We start from the raw sequence: 22866 nt of genomic DNA, 5'->3' as shown, positions 1-22866 counted from the left end.
GTTTTGAGTCTTTAAGCAGCAAAAGGTATTTATTATAGAGCAACGTTGGGGGCTAGCCAACTCACGCTGGACAAAACTAGCCCAAAGTTATCAGTGTAAAGTCAGGTATTTATACAGTTTTTGTGAGAGATTACATTGTTTTTTACATGAATATTCATATTATTGCAACATTTCATTATAATATTCATAACAGGCGGAGCCTGGGTGGAGTTGTCCTTTTGGGGTGCTGTTTTGGGGGTCGTTCCTGTTTCTTCATCCTCAGGGGGTCCCATTCCAGAAGTCTTCCTCATTTTGAACTTTTCAACTTTCTTAGTTGACTGTCTTCCTGATAGTGAACTTTGCAAGATTTTGGATTCATGCCCCTATTTTACCACTTATGGAATAAGGAACCCTTCCTTATGTCTATTTAGTATGTGTGTTAGCATTTTTGGTGTTCTTTATTTCCCTGTGTTTTTACTTTATGTTCTTTGTGTTAGTGTGTTAGCATTCTTTGACCAGGTGTTATCTTCCTCTAACCTTGAATTTTGGTTCTTTTAGTTCTTTACCCAGAGCTTGCATTCTGAGTTAACTCCTTCAGGGCCTTGCTCTGTTTCACAGCACTGAGGAAGCTCTTCTTTAAAGGTATCAAAAGTCCTTTGCACTTTGTGAGGCCAAGATTGGCAAACACAATCCCTTAAGTTTCACTACTAGTGGTCTTGTACCTGCTGGAGGTTGAATTTTCCAAATATTGATAGATCCAGTATGCCTGGATTAGTGCAGTATTTGGATGAGAGAGTTTTTGAAGGCCTTAGGTTCTGTTGCATAAATCAAGGAGTCATGGTTGAACACCTCAGGTATGATAGATTAGAGATGATCCTAATATTGGTTTGAAAAACTGCTCTCAGACCCATTGGAGAAGTCCTATAATGAAAAGATTTTTTGCCCTTAAACACAGGGGGAGGGAAAGAATCACAGAGAGTTAAATGGACTTCCCAAATACCAAAATCTTGCAGAGGGAAATCAAGTCAAGGACCCCAAAATTTCTCAGTATCACATCAATAGTGTAGTCATGAGAGGACAGCATCTTCCCTTAGCACAACATGCAAATGCAAAGTATTTTGGAACCTCGTTACAGGGAGTGAAATGATGTGTTTCTGGAGTGGCTTGGTGCTTAAAAGCTCCAGTCAGAGATGTGAAAGGTGGGAATACAAATGTTCAGCTGTAGGAAATATCTCTGTTTCAGTGGTGCTGTGGAAGCAATTAGGTAGAGGATAATGGATGGGCTGCAGTAAGGGAATGACTCCACAAAGGTGCTTCATGGTGAGATCATAAACCACAAGAGCAGATGGGCTGGTGATGTCAGTCAAAACATGTGGTGGAATTCATCTTCTCACAGAGGACTTCTCTCTCACTGTTGTTGTTGTTGTTGCTGCTGCTTTAAATGGTTCCCAGATTTAGAGGCCATGCTGCAGAGTGACTTCAGCAGCATTAAAGTTGGAAAACCTACTGTGTTTCAGTTTTAGGTAAACTTCTGGTTTCTGTTTCCACTGTCACAAAGTATTTTTTATCACAAAACATTTCTTCCTTTCCGAAGACCACAAGTGGACTGCTTGGATGGGGAAAAGAGTCGTTCTCTATTACTAGGGAGCACAAGCCCAACTGTTGGAAAGATCAACACCTTTGGTTTGGGGTACCTCTGCTTGTTACCTTCCTACATCTGCAGATGCAGGTGTAGAAAAATGGGGAGCCTAAGATAAGCAGCGTTCATGTTGCTCAGTGGTTGCAAGCAGAGGAATGATCATGCGTGGAAATATTCAATCTGCTCAATGTTGCTCTGTTGTAGAGTCAGGCTGCAATGGGAAAACATAAGTGTGAATCAGAAAGTACTGTCTTCAGGAGAATCTTCTTCATTGATTTTGTGAAGGATTCAGATGTAGACACATGGCTAGTGGAAGGGCTCTTTCCCTAATGGTCTGTGCAACAACACCTTTCCTTCTGCAAAGCATCTGGGGCTTATCTGTGCCCTGCTGCCTTGGAAAGAGGAGGTCTGCTCTTCCTCCCCAGCTGCCTTTCCCTGCAGTAGTCTCATGTCTCAGGGGCATCTGCCTTGAGACAAACCAACCGTATAGGTTTTGATACCCATCTCAGTGCAAGGCACGTTTTTGCACACGCGTTTCTGTGCTCCCCACATTTTGCACTCTGCAGGCGAACACGAACTGAATTCTGCTCCCATTTCTTGGAGATAAATGCATGCAAAACTAGATAAGAGGACTGGAACACAAATCCCTTATTGGCACCTGGAACAGACACATGAACCATGACCTATGGGCAACCTGTTTAATTTTGACTCCTGTTCAGAAGTAGCTTGTAGGGAAATAAGCTACAAAAGCACAAGAGGAAGATGAGTGTGTGTTGGAGGGGAAGGGCAGGGGGAATGGGAGACCCTTTTTGGGATGGAGCAGCCCAGACAAGGGAGTCCAGGGTACAGGGGACTTTGGTCTTGGCTGCATTCCTGACACAAAGCAGTAAAACAGCTGTTTCCATGTCAGTTTGTGCAGGAAGTCTTGTTGTCTGCACATGGGGAGGAAATATGAACTTCTGTCCTCAAACGAGGAAGAGGAGCAGGATGTGTCTCCTATTTCCACCTCTCCCACCTTGCCCCAGGCAAGCTCCAGACAGTCTTAGGAGCTGGAATGCAGAGATGTTTGCCCAGCTGCAGAAGAGGAATCATGTTGCCCGAGATGATTTTTATCTGTGCATATACATCTTTATGTTTTGCTCATACTTTATTGTGGGTATCAATGTGAGATCAGCCACTTTGAAGCAAAAGGCATGACTTTTTAAGTTTTGAAACAAAACTAAGGGAAAAGTTAGAAAACAAAATGAAAGACAACTTAGTAATAATGTGAGAAAAATCTCTCTTTAAATTTACGACGATGGCAAAAAAAAATCCACAGAACAAATAAAATAATGATAATGATAATACGAGTAGGAAAATTTAATTACAACACGTGTTGGGTACTCAGGTCCCTAAATTTCCAAGAGCACGCCTCCCAATTCAAAATCCCCGCCTTTTAAACATTCCTAAGGTCCAACCCTGTTTTACGTCATGGGGGGGCGTTTCTCCTCCTCGGATTGACTCTCCTGTGCCCCCGTCTCATGCCAGGGGTGGAGTTTCAGACAAAATTACTGCCTCCATCTGCCTGCATGGCCAGTCATGTGGCATGGGGCTGGGTCAGCTATATTTCCAGTTAGTATGCAATTCCCTATTCTCACATGCTCAATCCCTGGTATACATTTCAAGACTGAACTGTATGCCTTACAACTTTCATGGAACGCCTATAGGTTAGTAATAACAATAACCCTTTGTTAGTACCCTTTGTCCATTTTATTTGCTTGTAATAAAACCAGTCTTTTATTTCTCACAATAATGTAGTTTTCAGCAATTCCCCTTTCCTCTTCCCTTTTAGTATTCATTTTTCTCTCATATTTTACTTTTTGGATTCAATAGGTTAGCTATCAACTTCTTGTTATTTATTCATATTGTTCATGCATTTTGGATTTTACTGACTGAGACCAAAGTGAATCTTGCCTTGAATGTGTCTCAATGATTTAGGAACAAAATTAGAATTAAATGCACTAAATTATATCTATGTGAGGCTTCCTGGCTTCATTTTGATGAACTGGGACTTTTGGAGATGGTGAGGAGGGATAGGTGTACTTTTCTTAGTTTTCATAAATGTGTTGATTTTACATCACAACTTCATTGAAATGTAGTTTAAAATGCCTACAAAGTTTAGGAACTTGGGAAGTTTTATTCCCACTGATGCTCAATGAGATATGGAGTTCCTTCACCCCAGAAGCATTTTTAAAAATCTCTCATTTTTGCCAACAACATCTGACTTTTTTTTCTTTTTACTTCCCTTGGATGGGAAAAAGCATGGAATCCCTGTGAGAAATATCTCTAATTAAAATTTCAAAGACGACCAAATAAAGTGAAACAAAGAACTTTAATCACAACGCGTTGGATGCATCGACCTCGTGACCAAGTCCGAGCACCCTGAGAATGGGAGAGACAAGTCCTTTTAAGGTTTCTTGATTTACATAACCACTGCCTTGCTCCTCCCATGGCCAGTCCCACTCCTTTTCCTCTTTAAAAGGTGATATAGCCTCTCTTCTTGGATTCGATTGAGTCTCTCAGGGCCGGCTCGCACTTCCCTTTGCCAGTCCATTATTTGTCTTAAGTGACCTATCGGGTTCTTTCCCTGTCTTGGTCGCGTGGTCCCTCGGCAATGAGCCCTGGCTGGTGCCATTGTCTTAGAGCCTTCCCGGCTCGCCTCTATACTCTAACTGTAGGCAACAGCAACAAGTAACTGCAAGTAGACTATCAGTAAGTAGCTGCAAACAGACTGCCAGTACCCGCTACTAAATAACTCTCCAACCCCCCCAAATAATACAGCTTCCAGGCATTTTGACATGAGTAAACTCCTGCTTGTAAATAAAACCACCTTATTTATTTCTTACAATCCCAATACAGAGAAGTTTTTATTCATCAGAGTCTGCAGAGAAGTGATTATGCATCATTGGCTTGGTGGAGCAGAATTTTAACTTCCAGCTCAGACATTCCTCCACTGGTTAGTTTTAAAATGAAATAGAAACACAAGCCTGTGATTTATTGGTGAAATATTTAAGATAGATTGGTAAATCATTCAAATAGCAGAGTGCCTTAGTCTTAAGAAAAATACTGAGGCAGAGACTCCAACAAATGGGTCACCTCCCCTTTTTTAAAAATGTCCCTTTCACCAATACAGAGAGACCAAATGTGAGTAGATATAAGTACAAAATAACAGTTTACTGACAAGAAATATAGAAGTAAAAACAACAATACAAACAGAACAGTTCAAACCAAACCCAGACAGAGATCGCCTCTAGTCTCTTCCCCTTTTTGTACACAGACAAAAAAGATGACCGATATGTGTTCTCCACCCTTCCCCCTCCCAGGAGAACAAAGAAAAAAGTACTGTGGCAAACAAGTTTCCGAAGAAATGCTCATCCCCAGCTCAGCTGGGCTGCACTCCGAATGGCTCCGCTGGGGTTTGGTCTCTGTGCAGCTCGGATGGGCTCGGCTCTGCGCCGCTCCTTATCTTGTTCCTGTCTCTACTGGCTCCGCATGGCTGCCATGGTGGTTCCGATGCAGGGGTTGCAGCTGGGCTGTTCCTGAGCGAAGCTAGGAGAGAAACGGTTGCAGCGGGAGTGGCTTCTGGGGCTGGACCCCCGCGAACCTGGCAACAGTTGCACTTTTGCTGGTTTCGGTAACAGTTGCAATTTCTTGCAACTCCCGAGAGGCAGGATGGTGGAGGCCGCTTTCTTGGTACCAGTCCAAGAATTCTTCGTAGTGAGGTTTGCCGAACTGAATGGCTGCAGCAACCTGTGTCTCTGTCTCCCTGTCTCTCTGCCCTATCAGGAAGAAAAGCATAGTTCCAAGCGAGATGGTGCAGCTTCTGATTCCTTCCTCATAGTGTCCTCCTCTTCCCCGCCCCTCCCTGGCTCCGTCTAAGGGGCAGGGGGAAGTTTGTTCTTAAAGAAACAGTTCCTCCAAAACAACGTTGGAAAAAGGGAATAAGATACAAACCCTACTTTAACCATGGCACAGACTTTAAAGCAAGCAAGGAAAAAAAAAAACAACAGTTCCATCAAATGAGTTCAGTTTTCCTGAATTTGAAAAACGTACATTTGAACTCCCTAGATATCTGAAACAAAATATGATATTTCAGTGTGTTGTGGGTTTATGTGGCTGGGTTTTGATAGCAGGGGGAGGCCATAGGGGTGGTTTCAGTTATAAGCTGCTAGAAGCTTCCCCTGTCCTATGAAAAGCCAATGATAGCCAGCTCCAGGAGGGACTTCCTTACTGCTGGACAAGAGAGAACCAATGAAGTGTGTCGCAGCACGGGAGGCATGGATGCTCAATATGAGTATCAGCAAGCTTCGTTTATTTGATTATACATCACAGTATATATAGGATACATAATAAGATCATTAATATTTTGTAACTTAGCTCTACAATTGGTAGCAGCCTTAGAGGTTAGGAACGCCCTCAATTTCTGTTTGTGAAGATTCTCAGTTCCTTCTTTTCTCATGCTTCTGGTGACCACAAGATAACAGCAAGATCTTGTTATTGCATAACAGTTACTGCCAAGGCCAGCGTGACCTTGCTTGCACGACAGCTATACCAGCTGTGTTCTAACTTTGCCAAGTTCATGCTCGCTCAGCTCTTGTAGGTCTATGTAACCAATTCTCCGCAGAAGTGTCCTTCTGTGATAACATATTTAAGAACAGAGGAAGAGAAACCTGTGGTGCAGAAGAAATTCCAGAAGAAGAGCAGAGGAGAACATGGGATAACAAGCAGACTCCAAGATCAGAGCTCCAGGAGGGGGAAGGAGGGACCTGGGGGGCCTCCCCCTCCGACAGGGGAAAGACTGAGAGCCGAGGCCCCTGTTGCTGGTGGAAGACCATTGGGGTGCAGAGATTCCACCCATGCAGCTCATGGAAGAGCCCATGCTGAAACTGGTGGTTACATGAAGGAGACTGTGACCCCGTGGGAGGCCCAAGGACAGAGCAGAGTCCTGCAGGAAATCTGTGGCCCGTGGAGAGGGAAATCCACCCTGGAGCAAGTTTTTCCTGGGTAGGACTTGTGGTCCTGGTGGGGGACATTCCAATATCTAATCACACTTTTTGTTAAGAAATTCTTTCTAATGTCCAACCTAAACCTCCCCTGGCACAACTTAAGACTATGTCATCTCATCCTGTTGCTTGTTGCCTGGAAAAAGAGGCTGACTCCCACCTGACTACAACCTCCTTTCAGGTAGTTGTAGAGAGGGATAAGTTCACCAGTGAACCTCCTCTTCTCCAGATTAAAATTATGACACAAATCATAACAATTAGTCCTTGTCCACGTGGAGACCAGTTATGAGTGGTGTCCCTCAGGGGTTGGTACTGGGGCCGATACTGTTCAACATCTTTGTCAGCAACATGGAGAGTGGGATTGAGTGCACCCTCAGCAATTCCTCAAATGCCAATGAAGAGGCTTTTTATCTTAATGTTGCTAAACTGGGGGGGACTTCTCCAGTCTTCTTGTCTGGGGTTGGAATATCACCTCATCTTGCATGTGGATCTTCCGTCCTACCTTGTGCTGGAGAAAAAACTTGTTCAATCTGCTATACTTGTCTTTGCTGAGTTGCCCTCTGGTATCTGTATAACATTGTCACAAGGTAAAAATAGAACTGTCTTCTCAGAGGAGGAGATAGAGATCATGCTCATGATCTCTAAGGACTCCAGAGTTGTGACAATAATAGTGTAGACTGGTGAAGTAAAGGGTGACTAAAGTATAAAGTGGTTTTGTGGAGCCTTAACACTAATTTCATAGAATCATAGAATGGTTTGGGTTGGAAGGGACCTTAAAGATCATCGAGTTCCAACCCCCCTGCCATGGACAGTGACACCTTCCATTAGACCAGGTTGTTGAGAGCCCCATCCAACCTGGTCTTGAACGCTTCCAAGGATGGGGCATCCACACTTTCTCCAACCTTTTCCCCAAACTTTTGAGATAAAATATGTTGAAATTACTGTGTTCTAAGGAACATTTATTGTTTTCAGTTTCTGTGCACCTAAGTTTCTCCAAATTCTAGAGAGGTTACTAACTCCCACAGATGTATCTGTTCTGAACATCAGATCAGTGGGACACTTTAAAAGGAACGGTGATTAGGTTTTGACATGTCTTCAGTGAAAACGCATGGGAAACATTGTCATGGTTTTGCTGGTTCTTAGAAACTAAGTAGGAATTTTTCCCTTCCCCCTGCCCACTGCATGCAGAGCTGTTAAGTGGGCACTTAAGGGACACAAAAGAAGCTGGTTTCTGGTTAATTGCTCAGAATCTCTTCTCCTGGGAAACGGGGTGTGAGGAGCTCTTCTTTACTTTTTTTTTCTCTCGTCTCCTGGGAAAGGGGGGGAGGAGTTTTTGGGGCTTGCTGCTGAGGCTGGAACAAGGTCGGAGTGGAGGTTCGGTGTGGTTCTGTTGTTCTTGACCTACTTTCCAGTTGTGGATCCTGCTTGGATTTTTCATCAGAGAGGAGTTGTTTCCCGGAAGTTTTTCCCCTTCCCCGTTCCCGTTTGTTTCTTTCCTGGCGGTGGTCCTTGTGCACATCGGGGGGAGAGAGAGAGGGCTGTGCTGCACGATTCGACCAGCCGAACAGAGTGAGTGTTTGGTTTTTTAAATTGGGGAGGGCTTTTTTTTGTTGTTTCTCTCCCCCCTCTCTCTCTCCCCTTTCCCAGTGTGTGGGGAAGGGGAGGGAAACCCATTTTTTTTTGGTTTCTCCAATACACCCTGGAGGGTGTTACCCCCACGTGGCAATGACCAGTGATTCCACAGCACTCCCTGGTGACCAGCATAAAGAACTGCAGGCTATGCATCTCCAGTGTTCCAACAACGCCACCTGGTGACTGGTACAGGACATTACAAGCTCTGCATCTCCAGTGATCCAACGACACCCCCGTTAACTGTGGTTAGAATTGCACCAAAGGGCGCAAAAATTGAACTGTTTACTTCTTTGCTTATTGGTTTGTTTTGAAGGGGATTATCTGTGGGTATAGGAGTATTGTTTGGTTGTTTTACTTGTTTTCTTTCATTGTTTCTGCCAATACACACATACCTTTTAATAAAGGGCTGTTATTTCTCTTAATTTCGGATTTATAATTGCTTAGAGGGAGGATTTTGGGTCTTTTTTTCATAACTCATCCTCAGCAAAACACCTGTGTCTCATTTAAACTGGGACAAACGAGCATCAAAATACATAGATGGTTTTGAAAAATTCAGCCCTTTCTCTTCATCTACTCGTGTTTCAGCACAAAAAGAAACATTTTTCAAGTTCTCTAGCAAACTAGTCTTGGGCTGTGCAGCTGAGGAGGAGAAAATGTGCAAGGTCAACCTCTTTCAAACGTGGCAACTGAAAAGAAGATAATTAGAACAGGCAAATCCAAACAGTACTTTTGCAAATGGTATTAATCTTTTTTTGTGTATGTGTGTGTACCTATATTCTACTTCTCCACCTACCTTCAAAGGGAAGGTGATAAAAAGGATTCACTTGTCATTTTTGTTGCTGTAGGGGAAAGAGTACCATTTGTGCATGATGCTACAAGAGATGCTGCAGATGAAACTACCTCAGAGGGGACAATCCTGCCTGGAGGGGACAACTCCTGAGACTGAAGCACTTTTTTTTTTCTTTCTCTCTTCTTTATGGGTTTGTTGTGCTGTGGGACCAGGTCTTATATGCCATGTAGGAGCAAGGAATTGTTTATGGAGCAATCAACTCCATCAGCAGTAGCGACAATCACACAATGCTTCATCTTTTTGTAATAGATTTAGTGTGTCTGTGGTCTGAAAGTATGGCCAGGAGGGAAGGGGATGTAAAATGTTGGGCTTTTTAAAAATTTTTATTCTTGGAAAGAGCCTGTCTGAGTTCCTTTATGCTTTTCAGGCTCAGAGATGAGAGAGAGGATGCATATGTGTGAGGGTGTGCACACATCTGTACCCATACAGTCGCTCAAGTGGGATAAAAACCCTATTTGCGGTTTACACAGGAGGAATTTCTGAGGGAGAACCCAGTGCTAAGCAGAAAGACACATCCTGATCTCTACCAAGTGAGGGGCATGCTTGCAAACACGTGCGCACACACACACTCTCCAACTGCTCTGCATAATACATACAAAGTACTGCCCTTTAACGAATATAAACTATGACAACTGGGATGCAGCCAGCCAAACCTTGCCATTAATAAACTGGGAACAGTCTTCTCCTTTTTAGTCTCTTTCAGTGCTAGCCCTGTAGTTTCATCTCCCTTGAATGCTGTTCCTCCTCATTTGGGGTTCCAATTTTGAGATTTGGTGCGCTGTTTGAGGTCACAGGATGTCGTATTGATTTCGGAGCTTTTGTATTGACTCCAGGCTCCTGAATGAAGCTGTCATGTGTGTCTGTGGTTGGCTAGCAGGCTGTCTGGCTGCAAACTGTGCTTTCCTTTGTTGTTTAGGCCTCATTGAGCTGAGGGAAGAGGCTCATTTCAGGGTGATTTTCCACCACCCTAACACCAGCTGTCTATTATACTGCTGCTTGTCTCCACCTTGGATTCAGTTCTCATTTCCCTTCATTTCCACTCTTCCACTCTATGACTTTAGGCACTTGGACACTGTTTCTTCAAGATGCATGGATCACCCTGACAGAACAGCTTAAAAAACATAAACATAAACACTGAATATGTTATGCTTCCCAATGTCCTTTATGCACCCATAAGGATTTTCAATTTAGGGTTCTCTGTTGCGGTGCTATACATAGAATCATAGAATATGCCAAGTTGGAAGATACCCTCAAGGATCATCAAGTCCAACTTCTGGCCCTGCACAGAACACCCCCAAGAATCATACCATGTGCCTGAGAACATTGTCCTTCTGGAACTCTGTAAGGTTTGGTGCTGTGACCACTTCCCTGGGGAGCCTGTTCCAGTGTTCAACCACCCTCTGGGTGGTTGCACCAGTGTGCTGGTTTGAAAGTAAACCAGCAGGAGAAATGAACCCAACTCAAGAGAGATTAAAAGTCAGAGTTACAATTTACTAAAAAGATTACAATAAATACAGTGATACAGGGAAAGAACAGATATATAACCCAGGACCCTGGGACAGAACAGTGTTTGTTAGCCCCTGTGCTGGGCACCACGTGACCCCCCTGAGTGCAAAGTAAAAGGAAAAGGAAACCTGTTGGTCAGAATGATGGTTGCAGTTCTGTTGAAGTAATAATCGCAGTTTTGTCAAGAGTGGTAGTGGCAGTCCTGTTGAAGTTTTGGTCCTCCTCTGGATCCAATGAGTGGTACCAGAAATTGGCAACCAGCTCCTCGGGGGTGAGGTTACTGCCAGTGTTTTCAATGTCCATTGCTCAAAACCAAGGAAGACTTATGGGAACCAAGCAGAGCCCAGATGGACCTGCCAGTGGCTGCAAGGTGCACGGCAGAGTGCAGCTAAGCCGAGCCCACCTCTTGAGCTGATCTTTCCAGCAACAGACTTGGGAGACTGACTGGGGGTAAGATAGGATCCTTCACTTAATCTCAGCCAGGTCCTCTGGAGCACAGAGCCTGGCAGCTCAGTTGACACCTACCAGTGTCTTGTGTCTGATTCCTTTATATGGGGCTGGCAACTGTAGGTGATTTATTAATATAATAAATAATAAATCCGCATGGATCCATTCACCAATGTGGTGAGTAACAGAATGACTTTATTCAAAAGAACAAGGGCTTAAATAGGAAATTTGAACCTTGACACATCACAACATGTGACCCTCTTAACCAATTATAATCAGGTGTTCCACTGCGCATGTGCGACAGAGTATCCAGTACCACATTTCCCAGAGTACCCCTCTGGCACTCTTCCCGAAACTGGAAACGCCACATCTCCCCTCATTTTATTAAAACAAGTTACAGAACAGTGCAAATTTGAACCCTTTTTCTTAACCATTTTTTAACATAGCAATCCTCATCTAACACAGTAACCTTTTCAACTGTTTTACCTTTGTGGATTTGGGATTTGCAACAAGTATATTCATTTTTCTTCGGGGTCTTGGGGCTAACTTGATAAAACCTTAAACTTTATTTTTCTACGGGTTTGAATGTAACCAGGTAGAAACAATAACTATTAATCTAAGGGCTTATTTGCAACTGGGTAGAGCATTAACCTTTATTTTTCTGAGGGTCTGTGTATAACTGGGGAAAACTCAACTTAATTTCAAGGAAAAGGTTTTTTAGGGGAGGAATGTTGTGTTCCAAACTGTCCCCTAATAGGATAATGTGGCGGAGGTGGTGTTTGTTGTGTGAGTGTAGTTGTTCAAGGCATATTTGGCATAAGGTGCTTTTTGGTTCACATACATTCATATGTTCACACAATCTTTCTCATTCATTCTTAGGCAGTTGCCTCAATCTCTCCTCACTCATGCATACCTACAATTATGCCTCTACATTTCAACCGCATGGGTTAGGTTTGGTAATAGTCACTAGTTATGTGTTTCTTTGTCTCCAGTTTCTTCATTTGTCTTCTCTGGTGATTGCTCCTGCTGTGAAAGAGGGCTGATATATGACCTTAAACCCCTGGAAGGAATCCACCTCAATTTAGTACCTGTAGAGACGCAGGCATACCCTCTCCCCCATGTCACAAGGTCCACCCGTCCTGACCATTGTCCTGTTATTATGTCTTTTACCATGACCGGTGGTTTCTGAGGGGAATGTATCTGAGTTTTATGTTGGCATTCATACTTACTACAGTCTGTGTCATCACAATTTTAATTTAAAACATATGTTACTTTCTACAGTCGTTCCTGCAGACTACATATGGATTCCCCCTTTTTATGTTTTTGCAGCATCTCCTTCAGTGTGAGGTGTGCTCTCTCCACAATTGCTTGTCCCGTCTGTGAGTGCGGTATGCCTGTGGAATGATAAATTCCCTAATCTGTTAGAAATGTTTTGACTTTTGAGGAACAATATGCAGAACCATTGTCTTTTTTTATGGTTTTTGGAGTTCCCAACGTTACAAAGCAACTAAACCAGTGTCTGATGACATCCTTTGCCTTCTCCCCAGTGTGTACAGTAGCATAAATATACTTAGAATATGTGTCTATTATGACATGGACATATTTTAGTCAACCAAATTTGGCTATGTGTGTCATGTCCATTTGCCAAATTTCATTGACTGTTATTTCTCGGGGTTTAACCTCTTCTTTAGATGGCATTGGGGCAATTTGCTGACAGTCAGGACATGACACGATGATATCTAGAGCTTGGTTCATTTTGAGTTGGAATTGTCTTTTTAGGGAGCATGCATTTTGATGAAAGAATAAGTGGATTATTTTAGCCTACTCAAGAGTTTTGGGCACTGTGACCGTCATAGGTGCAGCATCTGCTTTTTGATTACCTTCTACTATGGGTCCTGGCAAATCTGTGTGGGAGCAGACATGCATTATGTAAAAGTCAAATTTTCTGTGGTTGACAAGGAACCATATAGTACGTATTTCTGCAAACAGACAAGGATTAGTGACATCTCAAAGGAAAGAGACTTCAAGACGTGAAACCAACCCTGCAGCATAACACGAATCAGTAATGATATTAAGTGGCTGATCAGGAAACAGTTCAATGGCTATGTGGATAGCAGCAAGCTCTAGAATTTGTTCAGAACCTTGGTCTATGGTCTGTACTTCATTGTCCCAGTGTCCCGTGACAGGGTTTACCCATGTTACCACAGCCTTTCGTGACCATCCAGATGTGCCAGTGAAGACAGTAATGCCTTCCACAGGTTGTGACCGGCAGCGACGTGTAACCATTAGATGCAGGTTTCCCACTTCTTCCCAGAGTCTGTGTTTTGGAAAGTGAATGGAAATGTCACCATTGTAGTCTGCCAACACAGCCTAGAATCTGACATCCTCTGCAAGCAACCAGTCCAAGTTGTCCTTGGTTGCTGGAATGTAGATGGTCTCAGAGTCTTGTTCGTCCAGCTCCTGCAGACGTCCTCTGCCTTTAAAGATAAACTTAGTAAACATTTCATTGATGGTCCAGACAGTTTTAGGCAGTGTACAGGGCAGAAACAGCCATTCCAGAATCCTCAGGGGGTCAGACTCCGTCTGATCCCACCGGAACAGGACGGCAAAAGGCTGAAACTTACTGAAAACAAGTGCAAGGCAAATGTGTAGGTCAGGATGTCGTTGTCTACCTTGCCGGCTTTCAATAGCCTGAGAGCATACATTAAGAGCTTGTTTAGCTTCTGTCTTGGAGGTTAAGGTCGGGTCTTCTTTAAGCAGTTCAAAGAGGGGATGCAGCTCCTCTGTGTTTATGCCCAGAATAGGTCGAAGTCAGTTAACGGCTCCTAATATTCGCTGTAAGTCATATAATGTTAGAGTGTCTTTTACCTTAAGAATCAGTGGTTGTGGCACAATCTCCTGTTGTGTGATCTTCCATCTGAGGTAGGTTCAGGGCTGAGTTCTCTGTATCTTTTCTGGGGTGACCTGCAACCCTGCTCCTCGAACAGTATTAGTCAAGGCAGTCATAATAGATTGCAAGTCAGTTTCTCAAGCAGCAGATACTAGGATGTCATCCATGTAATGATAAATGACAGCAGAAGGATAGAGCTCCCAGACAGGGTGTATGGCTTTGGCAACCACTGTCCGGCAAATAGTTGGACTATTTTGCATGCCTTGTGGGAGGACAACCCAGTGGTATCGTTTCACAGGCTCTGCATGATTGAGGGTAGGAACCAAGAAGGCAAAACGGGGGGCATCATCTGGATGCAGCAAAATAGTGAAGAAGCAGTCCTTCAGGTCAATTACTATCAGTGGCCACCCTGCAGGGAGCATGGCAGGTGAGGGAAGTCCTGGTTGTAATGCCCCCATTGGTTCAATGACTGCATTAACTGCTCTGAGATCGTGTAGCATGCGCCACTTACTGCTTTTCTTAGGGATGCAGAACACTGGATTGTTCCATGGGCTAGAAGTTGGTACTATATGGCTAGCATCCAGCTGTTCCTGGACTGGGTCTCGCAGGTGAACAAGTCGTTTTCTTTTTAGGGGCCATTGATCAACCCAAATGGGGTCATCTGTTTTTCATGTTAGTCTGATAAGTCCATGGAATGGCTGATCAATGACCCTTGTTGAAAAACCTGTCTTTTATCTGGGCATCCCTTGTCACAATCTGCATAATGGTGCTGAACTGACCCAAAACATCCCTTCCCCACAAGATACACAGGATAGGAGCTATAAAAGGTGCAACTCTGGCAGTCTGCCCCCTGACCCCAGCACTGTGCGCAGATGGGCACTTTGTCAAGGCCTTTGCATGCCTCCTACCTCCAAAATGGTCAACACGGGGAACTCTGTGGGCCAGTCAGATGGCCACTCTGTGTCCTTTATGATAGTAACATAAACACCTATGTCTACCAAGCCTTTAAATCTGCACCCGTCTATGTGACAAGTCAGTATGGGCTGAGAAGCAGAGATAGTCCTTGCCCAAAATATTTGTGGCTCACCTGTGCTCCCAAAAGCCCTGGACACTCTCTCTCCCATACCAGGGGGTGATACGCTGTAGAAGGGGATTAACTGCTCGAACCATTGCCCTTCAGGTATGTAACAGGGTAGTACTGGTGTCCATGTCATGATTTGGTTCTCACTTTGAGAATCCGAATCAATCACTCTGGGTAAAACAAACAAACCCATCCTCGTGGTTGAGGAACGACCAATTAGGAGGCTGTGAACCCTTGGACCTAGGAGTCCCCACACCCCAGGAGGTATTAACACCATGACAGTGGAGGTTATTGTTATTGACCGTCTGGAGGCCAGATCCAGGTTGGCGCTTCCTGTGGTGGCGGCGAGTAAATTGTGAGCCAATTGCTTGGGGCTGAATTTATTTGATTGCTGGGGGTGCACAACCTTGGGCCCCGCTTTGCAACTTCCCGACAACACAGTATTCCTTCCGTGGTTGACTAGCGACCGACACTCACTAGTCCATTGCTTTCCTTTACTACACTTGTGGCATGTTGTAGCAATAGTATTAATATAATAAATAAAGGGTCCTAGGGAACAGAGAGACACCAGTGTGGTGTGTAACAGAACAGATCCTTTATTGAAAGAGACAAAAGCTTAAATAGTAGTTTCAAATGGTAACGTCACAACACGTGACCTTCTTAGCCAATTCTAAATGATCATTCCACTGCACATGTGTGATAGAGTACTTTAAGAACTACAACTCCCAGGATGCCTTACTGGCAGCCCATCCTGTAACCTGAAACCCTACAGCATGTTATTGAGGGGAGTTTTTTAGGGCAGTTTTTAACAAAACGATCAATTGCCCCACATTGATAGCAGTTGCCTTTCCCTTTTGTCTTGTCCTGTACCTGTAGTTGGGTGGCTATCACCGTTGCTAGGGAAGTAGTGTGGTGATCAACAGACCCCACGTTCTGGCAAACTTCCATCTATAATGCACTAATTTTTGTCATCAATTTTTTTGTCAAAAAATTTAAAATTTTGTACACATTCCACTCCCCTAATTTCCATCTATAAGGAAAATCATTCTTTTGTTTGTCAAATTTTTGTTTGCTCAACTTGACTTACCATTAACTTTCCCCATAAATTTCCTTTACTTTTATTATTCAGTCATTATTTGTTTGTTTTTGTCTAACCACTTATTTATTTCCCAAAAAAATTCATCTAATCAACAAATCACTCAACTAACCTCACACATTAGAAAAATTCCCAATAAAATAGCTATTATTTAAGCTTCCATTACCACAACAACCAACCCCTTAATCTACCTTATTCTAAACCAACTACCCCATCAAAATCCAATCGGACAGAAGATACCCCCTCACAATCCACTGTACCTACACCAACCAATCAACCTCCAGGCAACCCAACAACAAACATCCCACCAACCAGCACAAAAACCAACGCTACACTATACCCTACAACTTGCCAATCCCCCCAAACTTCAGGAAAAGGGTCAGCCGCTAACGACACTGAGTAAACAAACACAACCAATATCCCACCCAAATACACTAAAAACAATACCGAGACAAAAGACACCCCTAAACTCACCAGCCACCCACACCCTACAACACTAACCCTACCACCCCATAATAAGGAGAAGGATTAGAAACCACTACCAATCCACCTAAAATAAAACAAATACTTAAAAAAACCATAAAATATGTCATAAAATTCTTACTTGGACTCTCCCCAAGACCTATGACCTGAAAAACCACCGTTGTAAATTCAACTATAAGAACCCATCCTTAAACAAACTCCCAACACAACATAACTAAACCTACCCACCAATCTCACCAACTCATTTAATCAAGTGCTTCTTTTTTTTTAACTATCCTCTTAACACAACACCAACAACTATCAACACAATTTAAAAACCATAACGACCTCAACACAAAAACGTACAACTAAAGTCGCTGTAGCTTATAATAAAGTATAACACTGAAGATGTTAAGATGGTTGCCCCTCTATGGCACAAGCTTACACCCCACATTATTAACAAACCACAAGATATTTACTAACACTTAACAAGACTTAATATCACAAAATCTGTTAACCCACCCACAGAGTGCCCCAAAGAAAGATTAAAATCTATAAAAGGCACTAGGAAACCCTAAGGCCCGACTGTTTACCAAAAACATAGCCTTCAGCAGACCAAGTATTGAAGGTGAAGCCTGCCCAGTGACAACACATTCAACGGCCGCGGTATCCTAACCGTGCAAAGGTAATGCAATCAATTGTCCCATAAATCGAGACATGTATGAATGGCTAAACGAGGTCTTAACTGTCTCCTACAGATAATCAGTGAAATTGATCTTCCTGTGCAAAATCAGGAACCATAACATAGGAGAAAAAGACCCTGTGGAACTTCAAAATCAACAGCCACTCCCACACATTACTCTCCCTATCCATGGGATATTCCCTCGGGATTTTACTGGCCTGTATTTTTTGGTTGGGGCGACCTTGGAGGAAAACTAACCCTCCAAAAATTAGACCACCCCTCTACACCAAGAACAACCTATCAACGTACTAACAGTAACCAGACCCAATATCATTGATCAATGAACCTAGCTACCCCAAGGATAACAGCGCAATCTCCCTCAAGAGCCCCAATCGACAGGGAGGTTTACGACCTCGATGTTGGATCAGAACATCCTAGTGGTGCAACCACTACCAAGGGTTCATTTGTTCAACGATTAATAGTTCTACGTGATCTGAGTTCAGACCGGAGCAATCCAGGTCGGTTTCTATCCATGATAAACTCCTTCCAGTACGAAAGGACAGAAAGAGTAAGGTCAATACTTCAGGTACGCCTTCGCCCAAAGATATGAACCCAACTAAATTTCCTAGGGCTAACTCTCCTTACCCTCCTAGAAAAGGACCACTAGCATGGCAGAACTTGGCAAATGCAGAAGGTTTAAGCCCTTTACCCAGAGGTTCAAATCTTCTCCCTAGCTCCCCGCCCACTACATGACCATCCACCCCAACTTAATCTACCTCATTATATCACTGTCCTATGCCTTACCAATTTTAATTGCCGTAGCCTTCTTAACCCTAGTTGAAGGTAAAGTCCTAAGCTATATACAAACCCAAAAAGGACACAACATTGTAGGACCATTTGGCCTTCTACAACCTGTGGCAGATGGGGTAAAGCTATTCATTAAAGAACCAATCCGCCCATCCACCTCATCTCCATACCTATTTATCACTACCCCAATATTAGCCCTTCTCCTAGCAATCACTATCTGAACCCCACTCCCCCTCCCTTTCCCCCTCACAGATATAAACCTGGGCATACTCTTCCTCCTTGCACTATCTAGCCTTGCGGTCTACTCAATCCTATGATCAGGATGAGCCTCAAACTCAAAATACGCACTAATTGACGCCCTACGAGTAGTCGCACAAACAATCTCCTATGAGGTCACATTAGCCATCATCCTCCTATACGTAATCATCTTCAGCGGAAACTACACCCTCAACACTCTCGCCACAACCCAAGAGTCAATATATCTTGTCTTCTCTTCTTGACCACTAGCAATAATATGATACATTTCCACACTCGCAGAAACAAACTGCACCCCATTTGACCTCACAGAAGTTGAATATGACATATCAGTTTACCAATCTAATATGCAGGCTTACCACCCTACCTAAGACACTCAGGGAAATGTGCCTGAACTACAAAGGGTCACTATGATAAGGTGAGCATAGAGGTATACCAGCCCTCTCATTTCCTAGACTTAGAAAAGTAGCAATCGAACCTACACAGAAGGAATCAAAAATCCTTCATACTTCCTTTATATTATTTCCTAGTAAGGTCAGCTAACTAAACTATTGGGCCCATACCCCAAAAATGATGGTTTAATTCCTTCCCTTACTAATGAACCCCCAGGCTAAACTCATTTTCTCTATAAGCCTCCTCTTAGGGACAATCATCACAATTTCAAGTAACCACTGAATAATGGCATGAACTGGACTTGAAATCAACACCTTAGCTATTCTCCCTTTAATCTCAAAATCCCACCATCCACCAGCCATTGAAGCTTCAACTAAATACTTCTTAGTCCAAGTAACTGCCTCAACATTACTTCTCCAGTATGTCTAATGTATGATTCACTGGCCAATGAGACATTACTCAACTTACTCACCCAATATCATGTATATTACTAACAGTTGCAATCTCAATAAAACTAGGCCTGGTCCCATTCCACTTCTGATTCACAGAAATCCTCCAAGGTTCTTCCCTAATGACAAGCCTACTGCTAACCACAATCATAAAATTTCCCCCAACCATTCTCCTCTTCCTAACCTCTCCTTCACTCAACCCCACTCTACTATCCACAATAACCATTGCTTCCGCAGGTTTAGGGGGCTGAATAGGACTTAACCAAACCCAAGTCCGCAAGATCATAGCTTTCTCATCCATCTCTCACCTAGGTTGAATAACTATTATCCTCATTTATAAACCCAAACTTACATTAATCACCTTCTACCTCTACTCCCTAACAACAGCCGCTATTTTCTTTGCCCTCAACTCCACTAATACCCAGAAACTATCAACTCTAATAACTACATGATCCAAAATCCCTACACTAGCTGCAACCCTCATACTTACCCTCTTATCTCTCACAGGTCTCCCACCCTTAACTGGATTTCTGCCCAAATGACTAATCATCCAAGAACTAACTAAACAAGAACTTACAACCACAGCGACTATCATTGCCCTACTCTCCCTTCTAGGACTTTTCTTTTACCTCCGCCTTGCCTACTGTGCAACAATCACTCTCTCTCCAAACTCTGCCAAGCATATAAAACAGTGACAAACTAGCAAATCTATTGACACATTAACTTCCACCCTCACCATACTATCAATCATACTCTTACCTTTATCACCTACAATTCTCACAATCCCATAGAAACTTAGGTTACTTAAACCGAGGGCCTTCAAAGCCCTAGACAAGAGCTACCCCCTCTTAGTTTCTGCTAAGATCTGCAGGGTACTAGCCTGCATCTCCTGAATGCAACTCAGATACTTTAACTAAGCTAGGACCTTCCCTAGACAGATGGGCTTCGATCCCATAACTTTCTAATTAACAACTAGATGCCATAACCAACAGGTTCCTGTCTACCAGACCCTGATGCATACTTAATGCACATCTTTGAGTTGGTAACTCAACATGAAATTCACTGCAGAGCCGATAAGAAGAGGAATTAAACCTCTGTTAAAAGGTCTACAGCCTAACACCTTAACACTCAGTCGTCTTACCTATGACTTTCATCAACCGATGATTATTTTTGACAAATCACAAGGATATTGGTACACTGTACTTAATTTTTGGCACCTGGGTCGGCATGATTGGTACCGCCCTAAGCCTCCTTATCTGAGCAGAACTGGCGCAACCAGGAACTCTCCTAGGAGATGACCAGATCTACAATGTAATCGTTACTGCTCATGCTTTTGTAATAATCTTCTTTATAGTAATACCCATTATAATTGGAGGATTTGGTAACTGACTAGTTCCCCTAATAATTGGTGCCCCTGACATAGCATTCCCACGTATAAACAATAAAAGTTTCTGACTATTCCCTCCATCATTCCTTCTCCTCCTGGTCTCATCTACAGTTGAAACTGGAGTAGGAACCGGATGAACTCTCTACCCACCATTAACTGGTAATCTAGCCCATGCTGGAGATTCAGTAGACCTAGCCATCTTCTCCCTTTACCTTGCAGGTGTTTCTTCAATCCTGGGCGCCATCAACTTCATTACTACTGCAATCAACATAAAACCACCAGCCCTGTCACAATACCAAACCCCCCTATTCATGTGATCCGTTCTAATTACTGCAGTTCTTCTTCTCCTCTCTCTCCCAGTCCTTGCTTCTGGCATCACCATGCTTTTAACAGACCGCAACCTTAACACTACATTCTTTGACCCCACAGGAGGCGGAGATCCAGTCTTATACCAACATCTCTTCTGATTTTTTGGCCACCCAGAAGTCTACATTCTCATCCTACCAGGATTTGGCATTATCTCTCATGTCGTAGCATACTACACCGGCAAAAAAGAACCATTCGGCTATATAGGAATAGTCTGAACCATACTATCTATTGGTTTCTTAGGTTTTATCATATGAGCCCACCATATATTCACAGTAGGGATAGACATAGATACCCGAGCATACTTTACATCTGCTACAATAATTATTACAATCCCCACTGGCATTAAAGTCTTTAGCTGATTAGCTACTCTACATGGAGGGACTATTAAATGAGAACCACCTACACTATGAACTCTAGGATTCATCTTCTTGTTTACCATTGGGGGACTCACAGGCATTGTTTTAGCTAACTCTTCTCTGGATATCGCCCTTCACAATACCTATTATGTAGTAGCACATTTCCATTATGTTCTATCCATAGGAGTCATATTTACAATTTTAACAGGCTTTACACACTGATTCCCACTCTTTACAGGTTACACCCTCCACCCTACATGAGCTAAGGCACACTTTGGAGTTATATTCACAGGAGTAAACTTAACTTTCTTCCCCCAACATTTCCTAGGCCTAGCTGGTATGCCACGACGATACTCAGATTACCCAGATGCCTATACCTTATGAAATACCCTATCTTCTATTGGCTCCCTCATCTCAATAACTGCTGTAATTATACTTATATTCATCATCTGGAGCCCCTGGTGGTCTAGTGGTAAAGGCGCGGCGCTATCACCTTCGAGACCCGGGTTCGATTCCCGGTCAGGGCCACTCCCGGGCAGGTGGGGCTCGTTAGCCCTTAAAGGCAACCCACCTATGTCCTAAGGACCTCGCTGCCACCGTCCAAGCTCGCTTGGCCCCGGCAGATGAACCTTAGGATTAAAGGGTGGGCTCAGTTCCGCGCACACTGTGTCTCACCTAAAAAATCCAATGCGCAGGCTGGAAGGTGTAAAGACCTTCCCCGGATCTTTGCTCGCGAAGACTGGCCATTATTATTATTCATCATCTGAGAAGTTTTAGCATCTAAATGAAAAGTCTTACAACCCAAACTTACTACAACCAATATCGAATGAATTCACGGTTGCCCTCCCCCATACCACACTTTCGAGGAGCCAGCCTTCGTCCAAGTTCAAGAAAGGAAGGAATCGAACCCTCACAAGCTGGTTTCAAGCCAACCACATTAAACCACTCATGCTTCTTTCTTATGGGTTGTTAGTAAAGCAATTACATAGTCTTGTCAAGACTAAATCACAGGTGAAAACCCAGTACACCCCATCACTCTCCCATGACCAACCACTCTCAATTCGGTTTCCAAGAAGCTTCATCCCCTATCATAGAAGAATTAATTGAATTCCATGACCACTCCCTAATAGTTGCCCTAGCAATCTGTAACTTAGTACTTTATCTCTTATCCCTTATAGAAAAACTTTCCTCCAATACTGTTGAAGCACAAGAAGTAGAACTAGTTTGAACTATCCTACCCACAATCGTTTTAATTATACTAGCTCTTCCCTCTCTCCAAATTCTCTACATAATAGATGAAATTGATGAACCTGACCTCACCCTCAAAGCCATTGGTCATCAATGATACTGAACCTACGAATACACAGACTTTAAAGACTTATCCTTCGACTCATACATACTCCCCACACCAGAACTCCCACTAGACCACTTCCGACTACTAGAAGTTTACCACCGCATCGTTATTCCTATAGAATCCCCCATCTGAGTTATCGTAACAACCGACGATGTCCTACACTCCTGAGGTGTTCCTAACCTTGATGTAA

At 43.3% G+C, this 22866-nt stretch overlaps 1 pseudogene; it reads left to right on the top strand.

Moving 5' to 3' along the window:
* The first annotated feature begins 4482 nt into the window (after window positions 1-4482).
* On the top strand, window positions 4483-21801 carry LOC126647993 (NADH-ubiquinone oxidoreductase chain 2-like; annotated as a pseudogene).
* The last annotated feature ends 1065 nt before the right edge of the window (window positions 21802-22866 follow it).

The sequence above is a fragment of the Myiozetetes cayanensis genome, unplaced genomic scaffold, assembly GCF_022539395.1.
Source record: "Myiozetetes cayanensis isolate MyiCay16 unplaced genomic scaffold, myiCay2020 scf419, whole genome shotgun sequence".
NCBI classification, from domain to species: domain Eukaryota; kingdom Metazoa; phylum Chordata; class Aves; order Passeriformes; family Tyrannidae; genus Myiozetetes; species Myiozetetes cayanensis.
Note: the sequence above shows the minus strand (reverse complement) of the source record. Positions and strands in the feature narration are given on the sequence as shown.